Below are 14,120 nucleotides of genomic sequence, written 5' to 3'. Positions count from 1 at the left end.
CACTCTTGCTGCCCGTGTTACCCAGGCCTTAGAAACTCAAAATACCATTAACTCACATATTCAATTGGGGATGTTAAATTTAAACCAGCAAACGGCCTTATTACAGGAACAGATTAATGTGTTGTGGATGGTGCAACAAGCCTCTTGTTCTCATTTTTATCATTCTGCCTGTGTAACCCTTATGGAAGTGAAAAATATGTCCTTTGAGGTGCAACGCCTTAATGCTTACCTTAGGGGGTCTTGGAATGATTCCTTTGTAAACTTTACCCACTCTTTGGTACATCAAATTATTGCAATTAATGAAACTCGTGTTGAACCTGTATCTGCTGAGGGATGGTGGAATACCATGGCCCAGATTGGGGGTTGGGCACAGCGATGGGGAGGTGCCTTATCCCTGGGGATCTTGGGACTAGTAGGGGTGGCAGTAGGCCTGCTCCTCTTAAAACGAGTCTTAAACATCTTCACCCTGACTGAGCTTGTTCACCGTCAGGTGTTACTCAGTCTGGCGCATGACTCTTCCGGAAGTCATGAGGTATGGCTACAGATGCTGAAAAAATGAGGGTCTCCAAGGACGGGCAACCTGTGGGGAGACCCCCCCACCTAAGACAGGGCATCGGGGGCCCTATGGCGGGTAAGGGTAGGTACTTCTCTTGCAGGACCTAAGACAGGACCCCTCATTATATAATAAAATAGGGGGAATTGTGGGAACTGCAGCCCCGAGTTGATATCCCTGCCCTCATTTGAGGTGCTTATCTGCAAGGAAAACATAATAAATTCCCTCCGCTCCTTGAGCGGGGAAGGAAGAAATTTTAAGTGCATGGTGACCAGTCCTTGATCCCTGCCAGGGTCAGGTTACAATCCCTTCGCAGCCCCCTCCTCATTTGGTGCCATGTTATAAAACCAGCCCAGCAGACAATAAAGAAAAAAAAAAGCTGTTCCACCTCAACCTCGTGCTCTGTGTATTCGTTCAACCTGGACACCCTCCGCCAAGACACTTGGTTCCAGCCCACGCTGGCGCGGCAGGTTTCTCTTTCCTCTGCCTCCCGCCTTTCTCTTTCTTTCGCTTCCCGGTTCTCTCTCTTTCACTTCACTTTCTCTGTCTCTCATTTAACACTTTCTCTGTCTCCCCAAATTCTGCAAGGTATAATCTTGCAACCTATCTACCTGCTGTAACTTTTTTCTTATATCTGATGCTGACTCTCCTATGAAGGCCATGGATATCACAGCCTGCTGACCTTCAGAGTTTGGGTAAAATGCTTTTAAACCTCCATTAAAATTTAAGAAACACAGATTTTTAACTGGTCCCTGGAGAACCCGTTTTACCTTGTTCAAATTAGTGAGGTGTCTTGAAAGGTTGTCTTTATCAAAATTTACAAAACAGAAAGCCTTTATTATTAGTAGCACTATAATATATCATTACCATCATTGTTATTATTAATTTGTAATATGATCTCACTAGGTTGTTTTGGCCATCCTGCAATTCCTGATGTAAACCACATTGTTCCCCAATTCCTACACTCTGGGGGTGCTGAGATTGAAGACCAGACCTCCACGCCTTCATACAACAAAGCATGAGTAACATCGACCTCAGAATCACAGTGAAAAGTGCTTTGTGTCCTTCTGGAGACAGTTCTCTGATGGACAGCCGGAGGAGACTAAAGAAAGGAAAAAATGAAGGAAGACCAAAAAAGGGTAAGACTGTGAAATTGTAGCTCAGTAGTAGGGAACTTGCCTAGCATGTTGGAAGTCCCTGATTCTATGTCCTGAAAGACACACAGATGCAGCTGCCCACAGATGACTGCATGCATATGGGTGATACCACACAGAGAGGAATGCTGCCTGGAGATCAAGCAGAGGATCTCAGAGGCCCAGTGAATAGTTGGATTTATACATTCATTAGATATGTTTTATGGATCAAAAGTCAGGATTGGTGGTGCTTCTCACCTGGGAGGATGAGATGAGACTCCTGATTCCAGCCCTTCAGGTTATGAAGTGCTAAGGTCCATAAGGTGTACCAAATACATTCCATTTATTTAAAAATATTTTTCAGTATCTCTTGCCAACCATCTTATTATTGCCTCTCTTATGATTTAAGAAGTGAAGTGTTTAATCCCAGTACTCAGAGGACAGAAGTAGACATATCTCTATGTTTATGAGTCAGACTGGTCTATAGTGTGAGTTCCAAGCCTGTATAAGGACACTCCATTTCAGAAACAGAGATCGTGAACCTAGATCAAGCTTAAAGTTGTTTTTTTTTTTTTATGTCTGGTGTTTAATCATACAACTAAAGATATTCTTGAGTCTGGCTTAGGAGGATTGCATATATACAGGATGTTCATTGTAAACAATAGCTCAATGTTTCATCTAGGAATATGTCACAACAACTATGTTTTCACTATATGTATTAAATGTGGTATTCTAATGGCCCTCCTTGACTTCTGCCTGCATTGGAAAACTTAAGCAGCAAAATGCTGGAAGTTTGATTGGTGTGTCCATGCATACCAAATTACATCTTGTCCCCTAAACTAAAAAAAACTCAATAACGCACAAAATCCAAGGTCATGCCCTTAAATATTATACCTTCCACAAGGGACAGATTCTGAGGCTGGAAACAGTAGTGTCCTCCTGTAAATTATATTCAGGAGGTACAGGCAATCTGCAGTGGCAGCCTGGAATACACAGGAATTTTAAGTGGGCCCTGGGAAACTATTTCATTTGAGTTGAGACTGATCTTCTTAAATTGCTTGATCTCTAAAAGTCAAACAAACGAAACTTAAGTGAAAGGAAAACACAAAGCATAATATGAGCACAAATTTAAAAACAGCAGTTGATCAGAGACATTGTCATTAATGAGAATATGTAAGTAATGAATAAGACATAGTTGTTAATAAGAGGAAGTGGCCTGAGGTTAATTGTATCAACCATCCCCATTATCCAGATTAAAGGTGTGTATCTTTATTCTTCAAACCAGACACTATGGCATATTGACCTACCTGCTATTCAAAGAAAAGTTAAAGTACATCCTTCTCCAATTATTTAGGAAAGTAGACACAAAGGATCATTAACAAATTTATTTTATTGGTCCAAAATTACAATGATAGCTAAACCACAGACCAAAATATTATGAACACTGATGCAAAAATACTCATTATATAATTACAATCAGAATGCCATAATATTCTATGATTTCTACCAGGAGGAACTATGCTTTGTCCCAGATATGTAGGGATGGTTCATTGTACAATATTCAAAAAATTTAATTGACCATATGTGTATGGTTGCCTTTACTCACCTTCATTAGAAATACACAACCTGTCTTGGCTCTTTACTTAAGAGTTGTGAAATGGGTTTTCATTCCTGGTGCATCTACATTTTTTGTCATCTGTCTGGAGAAGGCTGTTGTAGTCTCCCATCATCTTTAATCTTTGGACAATGCAGCGCCAAGATACCCTTAAACGATTTCCTGCCCAACAACCATAATCTTTCTTGCCTTTATTGTGGAGATTCAATCCAAATTTCTGATGGTGATCTTGATCCATCAGCCCTCCTAACACTGTTATTTCCTTCTCAGCCTGTTGTATTAAGGACATCAGAAGCTCAAAATGGCTTCTGAGAAGTCTGAACTTCCATTCAGTGGAATATTTGTTGTGGCTCTAGGCAGAGGCAAGGCCCCCACACCAACATTCACCTTGGAACCAAAATTTTAAGACCAGAAAGAACTAAGGTCATGGGAATGGGAAGCAAAGTTTTTCCCCAGGAGTCGCTAGGGTGATAGTGAGAGGAGCCATTCCCTTTTCTACCTCTTAATGCCTGGACCAATGGACATGGGCTAAGGAGAAAGCTGCCTCCTACAAGATTCAGGCCCAGCACTAGAGGCCAATGGTACTTCTTTAATCTTTCCTTGTGTCTTGAAATATCCAGTCTATCTTTCTGTCCAGATAGCTGTTTCGGCAAGTTGGTGAACACGGGAATATCAACTGAACACATCATAATGAGATACAATAAGCATAGGCACAAGCTCTCATATCAAGGCTGGGGGAGTCGACCGGAAGGAAGAAAAGGTTCCCAAGATCAGACAAACAGGTCAGAGACTCCCCACAGTCCCACTCTTTAGGAGTCCTACAAAAACCCCCAAACGAAACAACCACAATGTGCATACAGAGGACATAGTGCTGACCCATGCATCTGTGTGATTGCCTCTTCGGTCCCTGTGAGTCCCTATAATCCCCATTTATCTGATTCTGTGAACCCTTTACTGCCATCAACCACTGGAAAAAGGCTAACCGATGACAGCTGGGCTAGGCACCAGTCTCAGAGTACAGCAATTTCTTAAGTATCGTTTCATTAACATTTGTGTGTGTGTGACTGTGAGGAGCCTGCACAAACTTCCACAGCTGAGCAGGACTGGGCTTATTCTAACATAAACACCACTGGAATCCACAAAGTGATTCTACAATTTTTATTCCTTTTCTATTGTATTGTATTGGGGTAAAATTTTGCCTACGTAACTGAACAAGGGTCCTCTGCAAGAGGAACAATTGCTTTTGCCCACTGAGTCACCTCTCCAGTACCCACAAACTGAGTTTGGAGGGACAATGTCCTCATTCTCTTCCCCTTCTCTCATAAGAAAACATTCACGTTTGTTTTCTCATTTGCTCTGAGCCCTTGATCATATGTTCTACACAGTCCTATCCACACAGGTTTCTCCAAAGAAAGCCTGTTGGGATGTGCTGGGGGCTTAGCTAAACTGAATCCCAGTTTCCAAATCACTGGACAAGAATCAAACCAGTACAGCAACAGAGGAGTGGTTACATAGAGTCCATCAGAGTTCATCATGGTTCCGCCCCTAACCTGCCATTCTGTAGCACCAAAAATAAAAACCTAGAGATAGATATTGGGGCTCAAACCAACAACCAAGAAGGCAAAGCAGCAAAGCCAGTAGAAATGTCTTTACTGTATTAAGGCTGGGAGACTGTAGAAGAAGCAGATTATTAAGCCTCTCGCATCCTATTTTATAATACCTCTCGTGCTGGGATTTCCTAGGTTAGGATGGAAGGTGTGAACCACCAACACCTGGACTTGTTACTGCATTGATCTTGTTTAGATTAAGGTGCCTTTAAACCCACAGAGATCCGTGTTACTCTGTCTAACAAGTCCTGGGATTAAAGGTGTGTGTCACCATTGTCTGATCTCCAGTGGCTTTAGCTTTACTTCTGGTCTTCAGGCAAGATTTATTCATCAAAATACAAATTATACACCACTACAATGTTCAAGGCATTAATTAATGTATTAAAGCATTACTAAACCGTGATGTCTTTCCCGGAGTTGCTGGAAATGCTCCATGTATCCCATAGTCTACCCAGGAGTCATCGGTATCAACACTGACCACTGCTCCTGGGATACACACATACGGTACCGGTGACAGGTTCCTGGGATTGCTTCAGACGTTTGAGAGGGGGTTCCAGTAGGTTGCATTGAGCAGAAGCCAGGGAGCTGTATGCTTCAGACACCAAGTGGGGGCGTGAATCCACCATTAACTTCCAGCTTGCGGTCTGAGAGACCTCGGAAGCATGAGCTGTAATAAAATTCGGCACCTGTGTTTTCAGCTGTCCTGTGCTGTGGAGGTCAGCCAGGAAAATAGAGTGTGGGCAGCATTCTCCACAGAGAGGTCCCTGCAGAGGGCACTCTCGCACATGACCTTCAAACTCTCCAGGCCATACTTGTCAGCAGCTGCCAGCACAGCATTTGCCATGCTGTGGAGAACTGGTTCCTTCCCGGTGTAAATGAAGTCCACATTGCCTTGAAGACTTCAGGTTTCAGGTCATGAATCTCAATGCGATTCTTTCTGCTCTCTTCTGTGTCATGTTCAAACATGGCTCTGAAAACTGGAGAGCAAGCAACTCTAGCGTCCAAACACCGAGAAGGAGTCGCCCCCAGAGACCATCTCACACACTACAGCCGATGCAAAAGCATGAGGATTTTATTAATTCTGTCATGACAGGGTCCCCCAGCATTCAGGAAGCCGAGGGACCTCGAATAGCTGGTACAGTCTACTTTTAAAGGGGCAACAGAAGCCTGGGGGTTGTTCTTTGACTAGTCTGATTGGCTTATTTGAAAGGGCTATTACCAATAATTGACTGGAGAGCTGTTGCCAGATCAGATGAGGTAAGAGGTCATTTTGACCCCGTTTCCCAGGGGACCGAACCAAAGCATACTGTATATGGGTAATTGTTCAGGAGCTGAGTATGTGCGAGTGTAGCTGTTAGGTTCTTGGTTCCCAGGGGAGGAGGGGAAGCACTATGGCACAGAGGCTGAGAGGATTCAGAATTGTCAAAAATGGCTTCAGGATTGTCTTAAAGTCTTACAGATGGCCGTATGAGCCCAGAATTACTGGCCAGCTACCACCAGGCAGCAGTCTGGGAAGCTTGAATTCTTCCACAGCTCTCCTAGATCATCTCCTGATGAGCCTTGGGGCTCTGGATTCTCTTCTCCACGCTGTCATCAGGGATACTGTGGGAGTACGGGACCAGGATCCCCATGCAGTAGAGGGTGAAGTGGTCTTCAGGGAGCAGCCCATGAGAATGGTCCAAGAGGAAATCTCGAAGGATAAACATTTTGTAAACCCTTTGGTAGCCTGGCAGGAATTAAAGTCTTTCGTCCTAGTCACAGGTTCGTTTTTTTCTCCTTTGGCATTCATGATCCAAAACATGAACCATACGGTAAGGTGACACTTTGGAGAGCTCAGCAATTCTCGGTGAACTGACAGGTAATCTGAGCTTTCTTCATCGACCCCCTTAGGGTGAACTCTCAAACACCATTTGTTATTGCCTCCTATTGAGAAGCTGGGCTTCTAATACTGTCCCTCATTTCCTCCAGAATAAAATGGATGTTGTGGATGGTCCACCTGCAGGTGAAATTCTGTGTGTTTAACTGTTTATAGCCCCGGTTCTTGTCTATGGCATCCCATGACATTTCTCCTTGAGGTAGTTTGATGGTTAAACTGGATCCAAAATGACAAACATCTGTCATCTGTCTCGAGCTCGTCACGTCTGTAAGGATACACAAAGCCTAGTGGACAGGAAAATAACTTCAGTGTGATGCAGTTCTGTTAACAATTCCCAGCCTAGCTCTCCTGAGTCTGGCTCCCCTGCTACTCATCCCTCAAGACAGGAGAAATCAATCAATTGGTTTTGATCTCCTAATTTTGCATTCCTCAGATAGGAATCTATTACAGGTGGGTAACAAATAACATCAGTGACTCTTTTCTATCTGGGTTTAGGTCAGGGTCGCAGGTACCACTTCCCTCCAATGTGTCATTTGAGTGATGGTAGGCAGTCAATGCAGGACCCTCATTTGTAAAAGAAATTCTTTACATTGCTAGCCTGGGTTTCCCAGGAGCATGCTCCTGGAGAGAAGAGCAGATTTTCATGGGGAACCTAGAGTTCCCTGTGGTTCAACTACAGGATTTGTTCTTACAGAGAATTATTCTCAAACTCTGATACAGAGCTACAGTACTGAAAACAGCCTGGAACTGGCATAAAAACAGACAGAAGGATCAATAGAACCAAGTAGAAGACTCGGATATCAATTCACACATCTTTTAACACCTGATTTTTGACAAAGAAGCAAAAAATATCAAATGGAAAAAAGAAAGCATATTTAACAAGTGGTGCTGGCATAACTGGATATCAACAAGTAGAAGAATGAAAATAGACGCATATCTAGCACCATGCAAAAAACTCAAGTCCAAATGGATCCTCAACATAAAGCCAGCCACACTGAACCTTATAGAAGCAAAAGTGGGAAGTACAATAGAATACATTGACACAAGGAACCAATTTCTAAATATAACCCCAGCAGCACAGACACTGAGAGAAACAATTAATAAATGGGACCTCCTGAAACTGAAAGGTTTCTGTAAAGCAAAGGACATGGTCAACAAGACAAAATGACAGCCTACAGAATGAGAAAATATCCTCACTAACCCCACATTAGACAGCGGTCTGATCTCCAAAATATACAAAGAACTCAAGAAACTAGACACCAAAAGATCACATAATCCAATGAAAAAAAAATGGACTACAGACCTAAACAGAGAATTCTCAACCGAGGAATCTAAAATGGCTGAAGGACACTTAAGGACATGTTCAAAATCCTTAGTCATCAGAAAAAGGCAAATCAAACCAACTCTGAGATTCCATCTTACACCTGTAAGAATAGCAAAGATCAAAAACACTGATGACAACTTATGCCAAAAAGGGAACAATTCTGCATTGCTGGTGAGAATGCAAGCTGGTACAACCCCTTTGGATGTCAGTGTGGCAATTTTTCAGGAAACTAGGAAACAACCTTCCTCAAGACCCAATAATACCACTTTGGGGCATATATCCAAAGGATGCTCAATCGTGCCACAAGGCCATGTGTTCAACTATGTTCATAACAGCTTTGTCTGTCATGAGAGAACCTGGATACAACCTAAATGCCCCTTGATCAGAGAATGGATAAAGAAAAAATGCGGTACATTTACACAATGGAGTATTACACAGCAGAAAAAAATAACGACAGCTTGAATTTTGCAGGAAAATGGATGGAGCTAGAAAACATTGTTTTGAGTTAGGTAACCCAGACACAGAAAGACTATTATCACGTGTACTCACTTATAGGTGGCTTTTAAATATAAAGCAAAGACAATCAGCCTACAAACCACAATCCCAGAGAAATTAGATAATAATAAGGACACTAAGAGAGACTTACATAAATCTAATCTATATGGGAAGTAGAAAGTAGAAAAGACAAGATCTCCTGAGTAGATTGGGAGTACAGGGACCTTGGTGGAGGTCTGAAGGGGGAAGGAGAGAGGCAGGGAGGGGAGCAGAGAAAAATGTAGAGCTAAATAAAAATCAATAAAAAAATAAAAAAGAAATAATGCCTCTGCTTGCTTCTACCAAACAGAGCCCCCTGGACAAAATACTGCTACCAAAAACCATGATTAACTCTGTTCTTTTGTGTCTAGGATTCCTTTCCAAGCTTTCCCAGACTTTCTGTAGATGTAGTCAGCTCTATATTTGCACGTCAATCTTAGGGGAGGATCTCATTTGTTCCTGGCTACTTAGAGCTGAAATAATTACTCTGAAACTATATAGCTTAAGAATATTTCTAGCTTGATCTTATATCCTAAATTACCTCATCTCCATTAATCTGTATATCTCCACATGGCTGTGGCTTACTGGGTAAAGTTCCATCTAGCATCTGTCTCTAGCAGGGCTACATGGCTTCTCACCTACTCTGCCTATTCTCTCTCTCTCTCTCTCTCTCTCTCTCTCTCTCTCTCTCTCTCTCTCTCTCTCTCTGTCTTACTACCTGGCTTTACTCTGTTAACCCATTGACTGAAAGCAGCTTCTTTATTAACCAATGGCAATAAAACTTATTCACAGCATACATCACCTCCCACATCAGATCTCTGAATTATCTGTCCAGATTCCAAAGTGTTTTCAGTGTAGATAGTCTAGGCTACCACGCGCTGTTCTATCACTTCATTTTTTTTTAAGATTGAGTCTTAGGTCAGTATATACCTAACTTTGCCAGTTATGCACAACTTTTGATCATAGGAGACATTTTATACACTTATGTCAAAAATGTTTTACCTAGGTTTTCTGCAGTAACAGAACATATCCAGTGACTCTCTCTCTGTATGAACAAAGGAGAGTCATTAGAATGACTTAGGGCGGCAGTCCTGCTAATCCTACAATGGCTACCTGTGAAGGTAAAGTACAAAAATCCAATTCTTAGTCTAGGAGGTTAGACATGTTGGCTCATCTTCATTATATGCTGGAGTTCTGAAGAATTTTCTAATAGCAGTGAAGTAATAGACTTGCTTCAAAGTGAGGGCAAGGAGGCAAAGAGTAATATCTTCATTCTTCAATGTCCTTTTATAGGTTTCCAGAAGGCAGAAGATACCGCCCAATTAAAGATGTGGCTAGCAACCTCAAGACTCAAGATATGAATTAAAGGTACATGTCTTCGTTCCTGGAGATCCGGATTAAACGTTTGTGTCTTTCTAACATCTGTATTTGAAGTGATCTACCCACTTACACTTAATGAAAGCCTTTCTCACAGTTGTGCCCTCTATTTTAGGATTTTAGTTAATTCCAGATGTGGTAAGGTGGGAAGCAAGAATATCCATCACAGGTGCATTTTTCCTATGGGGGTTAATCTTCCATAAGTAAAGGAATGGTGTCCATTCCTACACAGCTGTTATTACTTTTGCCATGTGGTTACTAGAAGTCCCTTATAATATGATCTGGGAAGAGGTGCTTTTTTTACCCTGTCAGGAGCCTCAGTGTTCCCAACATGGAGGTCAGGGTGGTAGATCATGTATGGCGGCTGGGACCAGAGGCAGCCAGGATCCTCTGAAAGTGGCTGTCTTCTCTTGGCTTTTATTCCATCCAGACTCACAGTCCCCGGTATGCCTCCACCAATATTATTGGTTGCCTAATCCTTTCCAACTCAAATAATCCTGATTGAAAGCAGTCTTCCTGATCCACTTTAGGGTGTGCTATGAGACAATCTTAAATACTTCCCAATTCCTTCATGCTGCCTGCCAAGGTTAAGCTTCTCAATACCTCATAACTTTCATCCTCACTGGTGAGTTCTGTCCTCTTTAAACTTTGAACTTTCATGTTACTTTTCAGGGCTTTAGAAGTGAGAGAGTATTCTGGCTTCCAAAGGGTGCAGAATATATTCAGGAGTTACCTAAGAAGGGGTTTTTGAGGCAGTTCCTCTTGTAATGAAATCTGTAAATTGCTCCCCATATCTACCATCTTTATCCAGACCACCATGTCTGCAGAAACTCTTTAAGCCTAGAAGACATGAAAATAACTTCAGTTATTTAATCAACTCAACAATTCCCCGGCTAGCTCTCCTGAAAGTCTCAATCCATGGTCGCTCCTCCCTCACAACAGGATAAATAAATTGACTTATTTTGATCTCTGAGTTGTTGGTTCCTCAGTTAGGAATCTATTACAGTTGGCTAACTAGTAGCATCATTGACTCTTTGTAGGTTTAGAGTCAGGTGGCTGGTACCTCTTCGTTCCAGTGTGTTTGGTAATGAAAGTTGACAATCAATGCAGGACCCCAAATTTGCAAAAACAAACTGTTTACCTTTTAGCCCAGAGCTTCCATGAGCATGCTGCAACTTCTCATGGGGGACCTGAAACCCCCATGGAGCTGAAGTACAGGATCTGTTCATATAGTCTCTTCCTGGAATGGGGTAGGTGGTGCTTTTACTTTAGGTAGATGATTCTCAGGTTAATATTGCACAGTCAAATGATTCAGGTCTGGATCAGGTGGATACACAATCTTAATCAGCAGTAGTGTCCTTATGCATGATAAAGCTACTGCTCATTACAGGAAAATCAATGCTGCCTGGAGATCATAAAGAGGATGGCAGAGGCCCACTGGATATTTGGATTTATTTATTTATTAATTAGAACATTCCTTAGGCATCAAAGAGCCGGTAATGGTGGTGCTCATATATAACCTGGGAGGATGAGGTGAGTGGGATGTAGGATCAGGGCAAGTTGGGTCATGCAGGAAGGTCTTACAACAAATACTAATGAAAAGGCTATATATATATATATGTGTGTGTGTGTGTGTGTGTGTGTGTGTGTGTATACAGACACAGAGACTTGGGGCATCTTGCAAACTTCTAGGGTGGAGAGAAATTAGTTGATGTCTCCCTGAAGTTTTCTTCCAGCTCTTCCTGTTATGGGTGAACTCAGTATTCAGCCCAAGCCAGAGGACTCCTGATTCCATTCCCTCAGTCTGTGAAGTGCTAGGGTCCATAGGGCGTACTACCTATGAATATCCATTCATTTAAAAATACTTTTATCTCTTCTTTATGTCATAGCCAGTCTTCTTATTGTCTCTCTTGTGATTTAAGAAGTCAAGTTTTAATCCCAAGTCTAAGAAGGCAGAGGTAGGCAGATATCTCTGTATTTGAGTCAGCCTTGCCTATAGAGTGAATTCAAAGACAGCCTAGGCTGTGTAAGAACACTTCATTTCAAAATCAAAAAGAGAGAGAGCACCAATCAAGCTGAAAGTTGTTTTTCATTGTGTATATGGTGGTTCATCCCTTCAGCTCAAGATAACCTCGAGACTTGTGCAGGAGAATTGCTTATATATAGGAAGGTCAATGTTAACAATAATTCAATATTCCATCTAGGAATACATCAAAACAATTATGTGTTCTCTATATATAATAAACGTGATATCTTATCTGCCCTTACTTGAATCATGCCTATACTGGGAAACTGAGGTAGCAGAAATGCAATGAAACAACAACAAGAAAACCTTGGGCAAGATAGTTTTGGCACAGAACTCTATCTGCTATTCAAGCAAGAGTTAATGCCCAACTCTGTCAATTTATTCCAGAAATCAAAACAAAGGATCATTTCCTAATTTATTCATAAGTACTATATTACACTGATATCTAAATCACAGAGCAATTCCATTATAAACATTGATACAGAAACTCTCATTAAATAATTGCCAACTGAATCACAGAATGTTCAAAGATAATTCATCACATTGAACTAGCCTTTTGTCCCAGATATATAGGGATGATCCAATATACAAAAATGAAAAAATAAACTTGACCATATAAATCACTAAATGACCAAATCACAGAAGACATAAACTATATAATCATATTATTAAATGCAGGAAGAACATTTTTCAAAATTTGATACCAATGATGAGAAAATCCAAGGAGAGATTGGAACACAACTGGCATACATAAAAAAATAATGGCAGTTTAAAACAATCCACTGTCAATATCAACTGAAATAGAGAGAAACTCCAACAATTCACCTAAAACCCTAATGAAGACAAGGGTTTTCACTTTCTGTTTACAAACTGGGAAAAAAAGAATCTTTATTAGCATCACAGAATACTAGAGGTAATTTAGGTGAACAATTCATCTTGGAAATTCTGATAGCTGATCAAAAATGCCAGCAAATTAGCTTGACCAAAATCTAGGGGCTGAAAACTGTTTAAGATGTATTGTTTGAGAGAAGAATCTATTTTCAGTGACAAAATAACACTAAAAAGTGAGCAGTCCTCCAATATAAAAATGAGAGACAGACTGGGAAAGAAATCAGGGAAAAAAATTTAAGAATAGCCTCTAATAATATAAACAATCTTGGGAGTGTTGAAATAAGGAGCGGTGGGGCTGTGTCCCCAGCACCCCGGCTGCCTGCCAGCTTATGCCCAAAATAACAACACACAAACTGCATTCATTTAAACACTGCTTGCCCATTATATCTAGCCTCTTCTTGCCTAACTCTCGCACATGGACTAGCCCATTTCTAATCATCTGTGTAAGCACCCCAAGGTGCGCTTACCGGGAAGATTCTAACCTATGTCCATCTTGGGTTGGAGCTTCATTGCATGTGTCTCTGAGAGCAGAGCTATCTCGCGTCTACCCAGGAGAGTTGAGCATGGCGTCTCTGCTCCAGAGAGCAGAGCTGTCGGGTCTACCCTGGAGAGCTGAGCATGACTCTCTGTCTGGGGCGTCTGGCTCTGAGAGGAGCTGCATTACTTCTGACCTCACTTCCTTTTCCTCCTTGCATTCTCTTCTGTTTACTCCACCTACCTATGTTCTAACCAATAAAATGGACCAAGCCAGTTTCTTTATTAGCCAATGACCTTCCTCCATCATTTCCCCTTTTTCTGTTTAAGCAAAAAAAAAAGGATGGCTTTAACTTAACATAGCAAAATTACATATAACAAAACAGTTATCAAGTAAAAATTACAATAATCTACATTATAACTAAGGAAAACTATAACTATAACTAACTATTCTTCAACTCCTTCAAAGATTCCATAAAGATACAATATTACCTAAGCAAACAAGAAATCCAAAGCTCTAGAAATGACAGAGACATCTCGCTGCCTGGACAGTCACCCAAAGTTCCTGTGTACCATTGGGGCATCCATCTTCAGCCTACAGGCCCATAGTTTCCAGCAGACATTTCCACAAAGCAGGAAATTTCAAAGGCAGTCACTATCTGCTTGTCCTGCAGAATGTCTTGCAGACTCTTTCATGAATCAGGAACCCC

The 14,120-nt window shown here is 41.5% G+C and overlaps 1 pseudogene; it reads right to left on the bottom strand.

Annotated features, from left to right (window-relative positions):
- Positions 1 to 2,638: 2,638 nt before the first annotated feature.
- The window catches only part of LOC126490017 (speckle-type POZ protein-like), a 31,790-nt pseudogene continuing 20,308 nt past the window's right edge, over positions 2,639 to 14,120 (bottom strand).

Source organism: Alexandromys fortis, unplaced genomic scaffold, assembly GCF_014885135.2.
Source record: "Alexandromys fortis isolate MF-2015 unplaced genomic scaffold, M_Fortis_MF-2015_v1.1 scaffold_218, whole genome shotgun sequence".
In the NCBI taxonomy this organism is placed as follows: domain Eukaryota; kingdom Metazoa; phylum Chordata; class Mammalia; order Rodentia; family Cricetidae; genus Alexandromys; species Alexandromys fortis.
The sequence above is the reverse complement of the archived record's forward strand: the minus strand, read 5'-3'. Positions and strand labels throughout refer to the sequence as shown.